This window comes from Mytilus edulis, chromosome 1 (genome assembly GCF_963676685.1).
Source record: "Mytilus edulis chromosome 1, xbMytEdul2.2, whole genome shotgun sequence".
NCBI classification, from domain to species: Eukaryota; Metazoa; Mollusca; class Bivalvia; order Mytilida; family Mytilidae; genus Mytilus; species Mytilus edulis.
Window position 1 is genome coordinate 119,130,579 of NC_092344.1, and position 14,060 is coordinate 119,144,638.

The 14,060-nt window shown below is 31.8% G+C and overlaps 2 protein-coding genes across 7 annotated transcripts in view; both read left to right on the forward strand.

Annotated features, from left to right (window-relative positions):
• LOC139502732 (uncharacterized) overlaps nucleotides 1-14,060 on the forward strand; it is an 81,589-nt gene that overhangs the window by 25,652 nt on the left and 41,877 nt on the right. The gene's annotated exons all lie outside the window — the stretch shown is intronic.
• Nucleotides 1-14,060, forward strand: part of LOC139503353 (heparan sulfate glucosamine 3-O-sulfotransferase 1-like) — a 52,761-nt gene that overhangs the window by 17,489 nt on the left and 21,212 nt on the right. The window contains exon 1 of one of the 6 annotated variants that reach the window (XM_071293174.1): nucleotides 3,578-3,687. The exons of 4 other annotated variants lie outside the window; for them this stretch is intronic. The gene's annotated coding sequence lies outside the window, so the exon portion shown is untranslated. Of the gene's footprint in view, nucleotides 1-3,577; nucleotides 3,688-4,193; nucleotides 4,304-14,060 lie in introns of those variants that run through there. One more of the 6 variants, XM_071293152.1, reaches the window with a different exon arrangement.

A 14,060-nucleotide genomic window follows, 5' to 3' on the forward strand; every position in this document is an offset into this window, starting at 1 on the left:
AGTCTTAAATGATTCTTATTATTGAAGCCTAATTGAATTGTAAGTTTAAAGTTTTTATGTAACAGATATTACATTGTTTTGTTTGTGTCTGTTTTCTATGAAGCGTAATAATTAAACACTTAGTTAATGAGTTATTGATTGTCCTCTAATTTGGTTTTATTCATAGAGCCAAGAGAATTATTTTTGTTTTATTCAACGAATCGAGAGAATTTCATTTAGTTATTATTTTCATTAACATTGTATGATTACATTTTACACTCCATTGCCCTGTGTTCAATGTAAGTCTTATTTCAGACCACTCTGTACTGTACTAATAGTCCTCGTTCCATCAAAGAAAAAAACAATAACAAAATAGATTTCTTAGGTGCAGATTTTAGGAATTCATTGTTCCAACAAGTACTGTACTTAACTATTCATTTACAAGTCAAAAGGTGTAGTTTAAAGGATATGGTAATGTCTTTCTTAAATAAGACTGTATTGTGCACATAGGGTTTATTTATAGAACTGTAGTGCAGTAGAACAATGCCATTTATCTGCTTGTATAAATATGGCAAGGTGTCTTTAACATTGACTTGTTTATATGGTACCCTTTATGGGTTCTTTATTAGATTAATAAAATTTGAATCTCATCTTATTCTTATCTTCTTATGGTAGAGATAGAAAACAAAATCTTATAATATACCTCTTTCTAGCCAGTGTTCAAGAGTATTTCAGTTACCCTGTTGAATTCTGGAAGCTATCTTGTTCTTTTCAGCCTGGTTTGTGTTTTAAACTGCACTATGTTGTACTATAGATTTGATTTTATCAGCAAACATACAGTTTGCCTATAGACATTGTAATAGTATATAATGCTATTTATCCATGTTGTATGTCCCTTCACAGTCACTGCTAACAAAATAGTTTCTAAATTTGAAGGTCAAGGTGACAGACTTAGTTCTAGCTAGGTTCTTGTTTACAAATATTACAGGTAGGTCAAATATCAATTCTACATTTTCATTACAATATCTTTTGGAGTTTGCCTTTTAAGTTTCTTTTTGGAAGTTTGTAATGTGCCATTTACTTTTTCAACAAGGCTTTAGGAATTGAACTTGTATAAGAATATGTTAGCCTAGTATCTATTGACTTATAATACATAACAAGTTTAAATGAGATAAACATATATATACAGATATTAAGTACATAATGATAGATATAATGTGATTTAAATGATTCCTATGTAAAAGATAGTATTGTCAAGAGAGACCCATCTCTGTTTGATACAGGCCTTTCATCTTGTCTACTAACACTTCAAGTTTCCTTTAATCTTTAGCTGTACAAATCACATTTCTTAATTCACATGTAACAACTTTATCATTCGACATGTAAATATGAACCCAGGAGGGGTGGCAAGAAAAATATCTTGGTGTATTGAGTTTTATTGCTTGTAATGTGTCAGTTAAAGAAAATTTGTATATGTACGGAGGAATCTTTTGCTAACTGTGCATTGTGGGACAGTGATAGCAAGAATTTAAAGGTTTCAAGTACTTTTCAAATCACCCAGCCAAGAGTTCCACATAAATCATTGTCATCAATTGGAGTGGCGGATCCAGAGGGGGAACCCCTCATTTTTTTATGACGATCAATGCATTTGAATGGGGACATATGGTTGGAACCCCCTTCCCTTTTTAAAATGGCGGATCCACCCCTGACTGGACTTATTAAGTGTCAGCTTTGTCTGGTTCTAAATTTTTTTTTTTTTTAAATCTGCTCCTCTGAAACCACTGGTCCAATTTCAAGGATGACATCAACCAACATTTCCGACATTGCTAAAGATAGATACATATGGTTATATTCTTTGTTGTCTTATATCTTTAAAAAATCTTAACAGATAGAATAAGTCCTTCTAACTTCCATTAATGATTGTGCACCAAAACAAATCATGACATTTTATATGAGTTATTACCCTTAAATGATGATATTTTTTTGGTGTTTTCATGTTGATAAAAAAACATGACCACCCTAGCTCACAATGAAACATAGGAGTCAAACTGTAGTATCTTAATTGCTGTTTCATTGAGGTATATGTTCCACAGGTTGAAATCTTCTGTTATTCTTACGTGGACATACACCCCAACAAACAAAACTTGGCAAATTGAAATGAATAATCTGTATGTTCTATGCGTTTTAATGTCCCTCTGGTATCTTTCACCCCTCTTGTGTAAATAATATTTGATCCCCAGAAAATAGATGACACATTTAGACCAAGTCCAGGTAAAGCCCCTGGCTTTGTTCTTTCAACATAAAACTGCAAAAAACAAATAAATTGATACTTTATAATTAATACTGTTGTAAAATACAGTTTTTGCAGGCACCAACTCAATTTATTTTGTCTATCAGTTAATGTCTAATGTTTACCTTGGATTTTCAAAAAACTCTTTATGTTTTTGATATCTGTAAGCATTTTGATGGATGAATATTCCTTGAAATAGACATGTATGTCACTTTTCTATCAATGCTTAGAGATGGTAATCTGTTAAGATAAAATGTATATTTATATAACTTTGTAAATGATGAAGTTACACCCTTTATGAAATATTTATTGTTTATATTATACCATATGGTACTTGGAAAAAAACCAAAAGGATTATAGAACTTCTTAGTCCTTCTAAAACTTTCTCACAAGAAGGTGGTCTGATAAAAAAAATATTTACATTTTATGAAAGCTGAGAAAAGATCTAAGGTTTTTTAATCGTGAATGTCTGTCGTTTAGAATGTTCCTAAGCATATGTGAAGTAGATTTTTGGTCAATTAATAGGATTTTTTTACTGTAAGTATTTTGTCCTCTAATAACAGTGAATGTTCTATGTAACATGTTAGATAGACAGCTGGCTTGGTTTGATTTAGTTAATATCCTCCTGATTCACTTCTGTCTCTGTCACTATTGCGGAGTACTCAGAGACACATATTTGCACTGAAATTTAAGCCATACTGAAATTAATAAAATGAGATGCAATGTATATACAAATGTTACAGTAACCCAACTACACAATACTGACAAAGATTGACCCTTAAGACATTTAGGGGTCAACATAGATTGATCAGTATCTTTACCGAAAGCCATTCTGGAAATGATGCTGGTTTAACATAAGGTTTTGGGTGATGTATTGTTTTATAGGATACTCATTGGGATGCAAATTGTAAAATGATTCCAACTAGGTTTTAGAATACAAAAAAAATACTTTACCAATACATGAAGTTGAACATGTTTAATTTATTATGTATTCTCTTTGTTGTAAAGAGACAAATATGTAATAATTATAAAAATTAATGAGTTTGTCAAAGGACACAGTCTATCTTCCTGGTATTTACAATTAATGTCAATAAACTAATGATGTCAACATTCGTAGAACACAAACAAATATTAACCTGTCATTGTCATTGGGTCATAGCCTGTCAGAGAGGACATTGTAATAACCAAAACGATTGTCCTCATTGTCATTTTAAACAAGCCAGAGTGGTGTCCCTTGTCAAATGTTACTTTGTAGAATGTGAATTATGGTTCAGTTGTTCAATAGAAACAAGTTCAGTTAATTACTAACCTGGACAAAATAAACAGTGAAATTGTTTGGAAGTTACTTGTCATAATACACAGATAATTTAGTGTCAGTGGAATTATTTTTGCTCTGTAACTTGGATAGGATTGGTAAGGTATGTATTTTTAGGGTAAATTGAGTGGGGCATATGTTTTACCTTTGATAAGTCCATTAATCATACTCTGTACTTTATGATTATAATTAATTAGTTTCTTAAGTAGGCCAATTTAAATCATAATTTGTATTTCTTACTATCTTATTTCAGTTGTCAGAAAATATTTATTTTTAACTTTGATCAGATGAGTTATAACCCCTGTTTCAGGGTTAGACAGGTGTTTTGTTTGATAGTTTACAGCAGGTTTATGAAAACTTATGTTTGATGTGTAGACTATATACAAGTTTATGATTAGTAATAAAGTCCATGTAAGTTAATTTACACAGGATATAGAGTTGTATCTCTCTGTGGAAAGGTTCTCTTTGTTGATACTATTACATGGATTTATGATTTTTTTTTACATGTTTTGGCACTAAGATAAGACACTTTTGGTTTATGTTGCATGCAGGAGTTATTTGATAGTGTAATCACTAGACCATAGCATACTTTTTGCAGTTATATCATTTTTCATTTCTCTGCTTTAAAACACAAAATTTGTTGTAAAACTTCTCGTCTCTGTGGTTTTATAGACACAGGATAATGTTGTAGACTCAAGATTTGTCTTTTTATGTGGCAGGTATGTTTTCCAATTGTTTTCATTTTTATAGCAAAACATCATTTATGAGAAGACCCTAGAGGTTCATTATTAGATTAAACCATTGTGTATGACAGCTAAGAAAGCATTGTTCTTTTTTGTACTTCAATAACCTAGAAATTCATCTCTTATGATAAGGACTTTCCTAACTGACATCATACAGTATCCAAACTGTGTCAAAGTGACTGCCAAATGTAATATCTTCCTTTCTACAAGATTTATTTAGACAATGAGAAATGGAAGTAGTTATTGTGAAGTTACGAAGTACATGATACTACAAGTTTTATTTATGATGCCATCTGATCAGCCTTCCTATCCACTGTGATAGTGCTTTAAAAACTCTAAAACCACAAGATCCCAAATAAAACTGAACAAATTTGGCTTGGAGCAATATCAGAGATAGGCGAGTGTAATATTTGAAAAAGACGTCTAGTTAAGGACTTTAATGCACCCACCTAACACACGGCTAATTTCTTTTTTAAATGAAAGAATAATGATTTAACTTTGATTTTTGCCCGGTCGTCACAAAATCGTACGGTGCAGTTTTTGTAAAATTGACGTTTATTTCAGAAACTAGTTGAAAATTATAAAATTACGACATGTTTTTCAAGCAAAGGAAATTAGTCGTATCTCTTCTTTTAGACAGAATAATTGAGTGAATTAGATTCTTAAAATAATGAAAAACAATATTTTCAACTGTAAGTCCGCATGCTTTTGCATTCCTTCTAAATATTTGACATTTTGTACGAAAATTTTCATAATCCTGACCTTTTCGGATCTACAATTATTTTTTTATTAAATGCTTTTGCACTCTATCCGTTTTAGAACACACCAAATTACTCATCAGTTATCGTTTTTTCATTCAAGATCAAGACTTTATCTCAACATTTCTTAAAATCACGAATTTCTGTAATTTTATGTTGTTGGGTAAAATCACTATAGTCTCCGGAATCCCATTTCTATTTCGTTATCGTTTTTTACTGAATATATTAGTCGATTTCCGTGTACTTAATAGTGATATTAGAGTACGATAAATCATATTTAAACGGTTCTATTTCTATCTTTAACTTCAGTGTAGCTTAAACAGATATAAAATCGTCCGAAATTAAGATCAAATCAAAGTAAAACATAGTTTTTGAGTTCTGTAGAATTCACCCCTTTCTAAATAAAGAAATCGTATCGGAAAATTGTAGAAAATTCTCCGAGTCGTGTCAATTTTTCACAATCCAGTTCACAATGAAACCATTCCTATGCTAAAAAGCAAAAACTATCCATTGATTGACACAGATATGCATAGTCTGTCATGTACATGTATTTACTACATAGAAACTATGTAGTTAAACACTTAAATGAAGATACGGTTGTATTGACGCAGTGGGAAAACGAAAAGATGAAGTTTACAGAAGACTGGTCGATGAATATGAAAAAAATGAAAACATCCCATTTGAAAATATAAAATATCATAAGAGTTGCTATAAATATTTCAACAGTAAGCACAACCTATCATCTTCTGTTTTGTCTGTAGAAAGACTTTGTACTACATGTACCAATTCTACCGACCAGTCTCTTCTCATATATCAACGAAGGCAGTAGATCTACAACTCATTCTGATTTGTCTGTTTGTATATTTTGCAAATGTATAAAGCCTATAAGCAAGTTACACAACTTCAATAGGTATCCTCTGAGGAGCAAACTCAAGCTGTATTGAGTGTTACTACATATACAATGTATCTCCTACAATGATCTGATTTACAAAATAACTCATGATAATTTTACTATGAAATCTTTATAGTTTACTTTCGAGCATGCATCGCTAAATATTTGCTATACAAAATTTGAAATCAGAAAGTAAAGAGCTATTTAATTCTGAACATAAAACAGCTTTTACTAACATTTTGACGATTAAAGATGACGTGCCTGTACACAAGGAAGTATTCTGCTTAACAACTTTCATTATTTGATCAGTTAACCGGGCTTCATTTCTGCCCGAGGATCGCCGCCGAGAAAACTAGACAACATATTATCAGCTTCAACAAAAACTAAAAATATATGGTCAACTTATAGTTACATGTAGTACAGCATCAACAAGGCCAAGGTACATCCATTATTGTATACAGTAGCTCTATAATTTTGTCTTATGCCGTAATGACGGAAAATTACTCGTTTAAAATTACTGTGATATAAAGTCTGCAAAATTTAAAGATCTGAGCAATGACTGCGAAACTGGTTGCAAGCACTTTATGCAGCTACCAGTATTTTACGGAAGCAGATAAAGGGTAAAGTTGTAATCCACTCAGATGAATATCCATTATCTAAAAACATTTCACTGGATTATACAATTGAAATTATGCCACCTGCTTTAAAAACATTTCTGTATTGTCTTTTGGATGTTGGCGCATCTGCGGCCGTTATTAAAGCGTACGATATTCCTATTGACAAAGTTCTTAGATGTATGGCTTAAGTAGAATGTATATATTCTATAAATTTTTATGCCCCATCTACGATAGTAGAGGGGCATTATGTTTTCTGGTCTGTGCCTCATTCTGTTCGTTCGTTCTTCCGTCCGTTCGTTAAAGTTTTTGGTCAAGGTAGTTTTTGATGAAGTTGAAGTCCAATCAACTTGAAACTTAGTACACATGTTCCTTATGATATGATCTTTCTAATTTTAATGCCAAATTAACGTTTTGACCCCAATTTCACGGTCCACTGAACATAGAAAATGATAGTGAGAAGTCAGGTTAAAGTTTTGGTTAAAGTTTTTGTTCAAGGTAGTTTTTTTTATGAAGTTGAAGTCCCATCCACTTGAAACTTAGTACTCATGTTCCCTATGATATGATCTTTCTAAGTTCAATTTGAAATTAAAGTTTTGACCCCTATTTCACGGTCCACTGAACATGGAAAATGATAGTGCGAGTGGGGCAACCATGTACTATGGACACATTCTTGTTTTTTACTCTTTTTCTTTTAGGTTTATTATTACAAATGCACCGTATTTATGGACACACCTTTGGTAATTATTAACAAGTTTGACTACTCAGGAGATTAGAAAAATTGAAAATGGGGCACACATTCTACATGGCATTATTTTTCTTCTTGGGGTCAAAATTTTATCCAAGACAATGTCGACCTAACTACAGAAACAATAAAAGTTCTCCGTATGACTTTGGTTGGCTAAAAGGCAACATCGGTCCGGTATGATGTCATCCAACTTTCTAGAAGATTTGATCTGTTCACTCATTGGTATAGGTATAGGGGGACGGTTGAGATTTCCAAAAACATGTTTAACCCCGTCGCAATTTTGCGCCTGTCCCAAATCAGGAGCCTATGGCCTTCCTTAGTTTTGTATGATTTTTTATTTTATTTCTTGAGTATATTTCGAAGCTAAGTATGATGACGTCCATTATCATTTCAAACTAGTATATTTCTGTTTAGGGGCCAGCTGAAGAACGCCTCCGGGTTTGGGAGTTTCTTGCTGCATTGATGACCCATTGGTGGTCTTCAGCCGTGGCCTGCTTTTTAAACGGGTTGATGTCTCTTTGACAAATCCCTCATGTCCATTCCCAATTTTTTATTCAATCTGTATATAGTAGATCGTGTGTCCGCTTTGAGCAAAACCTCTGCTGTACTGATATAGCCCATGCCAAGGAAGTTGTTTTTGTATGGATATGTTAACCGATATAAGAATGATGAAATTACAAGTTAAAATGAACCTTTAATATTCCGATATCGCAATATTCCGAAAACTAAATGGTCCAACATCCCATTGGTCCGACGTTTCGATCATTTAGATTATACGCTAACGGGATATTAACATAAGAAAGCCAAATAAAAGGTTCAATATTAGGATAACATTGTCCTACGTTTGAAGCGGTAAAAAAAGATATAAAAAAGTAATACTTAGTGCCAAAGTAGCCGAATGTCATCACTAGCGTAATTTAAAAAAAAGACAAACTACTTTGTCAAGTGTTGTTTGATTAATTAGATATCTCAAGATACACGGCGACCGACTAAAGTAAAATCAAACACAGTTTGACGTACAATGAGTGATCATATTTTCCTTGTGATTTTTTATATTAAAATTGTCACAATTTTGTTGATAAAAAATATACTAATAGCACTATACTCATTTTACTTATGTTAGTTACAATGTAGTACTCTTATCATATCTGATTTTTTTTATGTAAATGAAATTGCGGTATGATCCTGCAAACTTAACATTTAAAAAAAATCGCCCTATTGTTTTCTGATCTTGAAGCGGTTGGCAGGCTTTCAAACTAACAGGAGACCATACGCTTCCTCAATTTTCATGTACAGCTCATCATGGAACTTTCTTAAACAATTAAAAATACGTCATATGTTATATTTCCCCCTTGCTTCAAATATTTTGTTTCGGATTATTTATATCAAATTTGCATATATATGTTTGTAAATACGTGCAATCAAATGATATGGAGGTATTATAAGATTTAGATAATGCAAGGGCGACTACAGATACATTTGTGTGACTTAATGGTTAATTTTCAAAGTCTCCGAGAGAAAACGTTACGTAACATGCGTTACCGTTAAAATCAACCAAAATTAATTAATACTATGATAGAAATATATTTTTCCAACAGTAATACAGCATTTCTGTATAATTGTTTCGTTTTTGCATTTGTTTTGACTCGATTTTTCTACTGGAAGTATCCGTGAATTGAAATTGCACCCATGACCTTTGACCTCGATTTAAAAAAAAATGCACCATAATTTCTTTTGACGACCGGGATATTTAGAAAGTACACATTTTTAGCTTTCCAATGATATATAATTTAGCCGTGTGTTAGGTAGGTGCATTAAAAATGTAAATTTGGCTCTCATATCACTCGCCTAAGAGTGATGACTTTCACCAGAGAACATATTTTACTTAACTGATGCTACCTATAATTGAGGTAAAATATACATATTCAGAGGTGGATTTAGGGGGGCAGGGGACCAGCCCCCTCCCTTTTCTGGGAAAAATTTGGTTGATTATATAGGGAATCACTGAAGCATGACAGGAGTGGGCCCCCACTTATGAAAATTTCTGGATCTGCCATTGATATTTATCAGTCTTTTCAATGTCTATACCACTCTGCTCAGCTATGTTATTCCATACACATATATACAAATGTATGCCAGGATAGTAATAAAGCTACATATTACAAAGGGCAAAGTTTTTGGAGTAAAAGATTCATTAATTCTACAAGTTAACCATATGTTATTTTAGCATTAAAAATTTTTATATCTTGAGCTGAAAATATAAAGGTCCATTGTATATGCCTTTGTTATACTTTTAGAAAGATTCCATAAAAAAAAACCCAGTAAACTATGGATCCCAGACTTATTAATGTTTATTCTGTCTCTGTCATTTTGCATAAAGGAGTAGGTTGGTAAGGACTCATTTTGGCCTCAAATTTCAGTTTCATCTGACGAAAGATTTTGACCACTTTTTAAACACTTAAGTGTCTATTTCACTTGATTCAATTAGTTTAAGTGAAAGATTGACAAACTGATTTAGTCAGTAAAAACGATCCGATTCAAGCTCAAATATGAGAAATCTACCAAATATGCTGAAAAATGTCACTTTACAGATGGTTTTTGTCAAAAATGAAAGTGGCTGCATCCGTGTTCATCCACAACCTTTATATATGTTATGTATTGTCATAAAATACAACTTATATTTCAATATTAAGGATGAACACGAATGCGGCCACTTTCGTTTTACACGGAAACCATCTAAAATTTAACTGAAATGCTAGAATTTTGAAGATTTCAGTAATTTAGCATGACTTAATGGCGCTACAACCCGATATATGTGCATTGTTTTGTCAAAAACAGCCCATATTTATGTAGCAGAAGCATTCAACTGTCCAATAAATAACTAAAAGTTTACATTTTAACAATTTTGTAAAACTGTTATATTTTGGGGCCAAAAAGGGGTCTTACCGGACCTACTCCTTTTAAACCAAATTTCGATAGAAATACTCAACATGTAATGTTTAATGAAATAATAAAAACTGATTATGGTGATAATGACTGTTTTGAAAAACACTTTGTTTTGACGAATATGAAATGTTTTATACATTATAAAAGATGATTACATGTTAGTAACTATTTGTCTTGTTCACCTCTGCCTATAGATTTATACACAGATTTTTGTATTTGTCTTTTGAAGTAGATTTGCTTATTTTTCTGTCTCTGCTGGGTTATAAATATGATTAAATAAAGATGAGTCTGCATGTTTTCATACCAAACTAATTAATTTTACATGTTTAGAAATATATAAATGATTACTTGTCTTGTTATATTTCTTTGATACAGAAAAAATATATTTGTATTTTGTAAAAGAAAACGTCATTCCTTTTCATCATCTGATTGTAGTTGATGACAGAGATAGTTTTTAAATTATTATTAGATTTTGATTCATGGTGAGATAAGATGCAGAAAGAGATGTGACAAATAGGATGTTATATAACTAAAGAGGAAAAAAAAAAGAAAGATTAAAGTGAAAAAATTTGGTAGAAAAATTGCAAATATAATTGCTTGTTTCAGGATGGTAATCAAAGAAAACAAGAGATTTGAGATTTTTGATTGCATCGCTCTTATAAGTAATCTTTGAATGTTGATTGACTGACTCATGGCTGTTTAAACCTCCAGCAACAAATATTTCATGTATATTTAGGACTATAACATGTTAATTATAATGTGCAAGTTCACAAGGTAACAGACTGCATTGTCAGAAATCACCCTACTCTGGCACATTTTTTGCAATACCTCAATAAGTCTCATTTTGGTGTGCTCCCCTTAATTGTATGTGATTATGAGTTAATGCTAAGAAATGAAAATTGGTATATTCTGCTTCTGCTAGGTATTTGTAACAAAGGAAAAAGACTGGTTGGGTTGGTGTTTGAATAATGTGATTCAGGTGAATAATGTGTCTGTTGAGGGGTAACATATCTTCTTGCCGTCTGTTGCCTTGTGAAATAGCTTGTTCAAAATCTAGCTCAGCCTGTTGGTCTTGTACAAAGTCAAAGGCTGTGCAATGACCTCTTCTATTTACATCACTTGGTCTCTTGTGGAGAGTTGTCTGATTGAACCATATAACTTCTATTTCTTTTCTATGTTCTTGCAAAAATATGTATTTTTTTACATTGGAAGTCTAGCTGCCGTCCATTGTCCATCATCTGATTTCAACTTTGTTAAATCTAAGACTTTGAATCAGTTTTTATTCAGCCTAAGCTTGGCATAGTATTTAGGAATGAGAGCAAAATCTGGCCAGATCAGATATGATTGTTCTTCCTGTGAACTGTTACAGGGTTCATGTACTATATAAAAAAGAAGATGTGGTATGATTGCCAATAAGACAACTATCCACAAAAGACCAAAACGACACAGACATTAACAACTATAGGTCACCGTACGGCCTTCAACAATAAGCAAAGCCCATATCGTATAGTCAGCTATTAAAGGCCCTGATAAGACAATGTAAAACAATTCAAATCAGAAAACTATGTCCAGATATGCATGAGGCATTTGCAACTGGTTGTAAAACATCATGCCATCCATCAATCACACATATTCTGAGACCACTTTAATTTAAATAATTTTAGGAAAACATGTTTTAAAAAAAAGTAAGAAGAATTGAAATTAGAACAAAATAAATTTGAGAAAGATTAACATTATCAGATATTGACATCAAAACAAATAAAGTCAAAGATTTCAGTGTAGGTCCATGGATTAAATGGAATTAGGTGTTATAAAGATAGGCTAAACTTGACCATAATGATAAATAATCAGTGTATTTGACTAGGATAATGACAGATTTGTAGGTATGAAGTGGACATTAATATAATCTAATACTGATATGGATATCTGACCTGGGGCACACCATTGACCAGTTCACCGTGACTGCAAGGATCTTTGTATATTTCGTGTGATATTGACAAATCTCATAGAAGTAGTTATAGAAGTGTTATATTGAAATACTGTTTACTCCCTGTCACCAGCAGTGTAAGGTCTTATTTATATTATTAGATAGCTACCTATATCTTTTATCAACTCTAATGCTAAAAAAATGCTAAATTTACTTTCCATACAGTTTTTCAATTGTTTTTTAAAATTCTGACTTTTTAAAATGACAAAGTCATAGCATAAGCAGTTGGATACTCCCCTGTCTCCAAATATGATTCTTAACTTTTATCTACATGTCTTGTTAAAGCCTGGTGGACAAAAAAGATAAATGATAGATAGTTACCTTCTAGATTTAATTTAATAATGTTTAATTGTTGTGTCAGAGTATTTGTGAAAAAAGTATAACATTTTAATTTCAGCTTCTTTTTTTCTTGTACATAAATTATAAAGAAGATTTACGTTTTTGTTTGAGGTGAAAATTATTTGAACCTACTTGAATAGAAAAAAAGGTTCCCACCTCTCTGCTCTATAGATTATCATAAATAAAATAATTAAATATATCATAATAATGTATGGTATCAATGTCAGTTTGTAAACTACTTATAAACTTTATGGTTGGCTTCGTATCCTATGTTTGGTAGAGACATGCACCAGGAATCTCAGTTAAAAGTCAAATTTAAAAAAATACAACCTTAAGTCCTTTACTTTAAAACTTCACATCACAATTTAAAATTTCATTTCCTGAATAGGAGCTATGTTACTTTAGTGAATTTAATACTTTTAAAAGTTGTTTCCCAAAACTCAATCTTTTGCATATAAACAATGAAAAAAAAAATCACTAGAGAAACAAATTTGACAACCAAATCTCATTTACAATACAATATTTCTCCAGTCTCTACAGTTAAAATTTAACTGTTTCCAGTGGAGAAAGGTTGTATCCTATTTGATACAGAGGTAGAATCTATATATAGCCTGAATATTTGGTTCCAATCCTCTGGTTATTATATCAGACCTTTTCTCTGCACAAATTCTGTTTGAACCTTTATTTTGGGCAGAGTCATATCAATATAAATAGGGATCCATTTATTATATGAAACCAATATTTAAGTTTTGTTTCCAAATCCATATAAGGCTCTATAGTTGCAATTGTGAAAATGATAGGTTGAATCCCATATAAGGTTCTAGCCAGCTGACCTGTAGATCTAATTTATATTCAGGAATATGACAGTTCTTGTCCATTCGTTTTTAATGTGTTTTGTTATTTCATTTTGCCATGTAATTATGGACTTTTCGAAATGATGTTCCTCTAAGTTCAGTATTTTTGTGATTTTACCTTTTTTTTAATATATTAAGGCCTTTTTTTTTATACTCAAATAAAGGCAACAGTAGTATACCGCTGTTCAAAACTCATAAATCCAGGGACAAAAAACAAAATCGAGGTAACAAACTAAAACCGAGGGAAACGCATTAAATATAAGAGGAGAACAACGACATAACACCGAAACGTAACACACACAGAAACGGACCAAGCATCAGACAAAACACCACGAGAATAACAAATATAACATGAAAACCTTGTTACTGGTTAGAATCAACCTGGAAAATGTTTTAGCTTAAACCATAAACATGTTAAAAGGGAGAACAAAAACGCAACGGTTTAAAAAAATGTTTAAGCTTTAAACCACTTTGAAAATATCTAAAACATGCCTTTTCCTGGTTGAAATGTTCTTTAACCATTTAACCGCATGGTTTAGACTGACCTGTCAAAAAACTGTTAACCAAAAAAAATTTTAAAACCAGGTTAATGGTT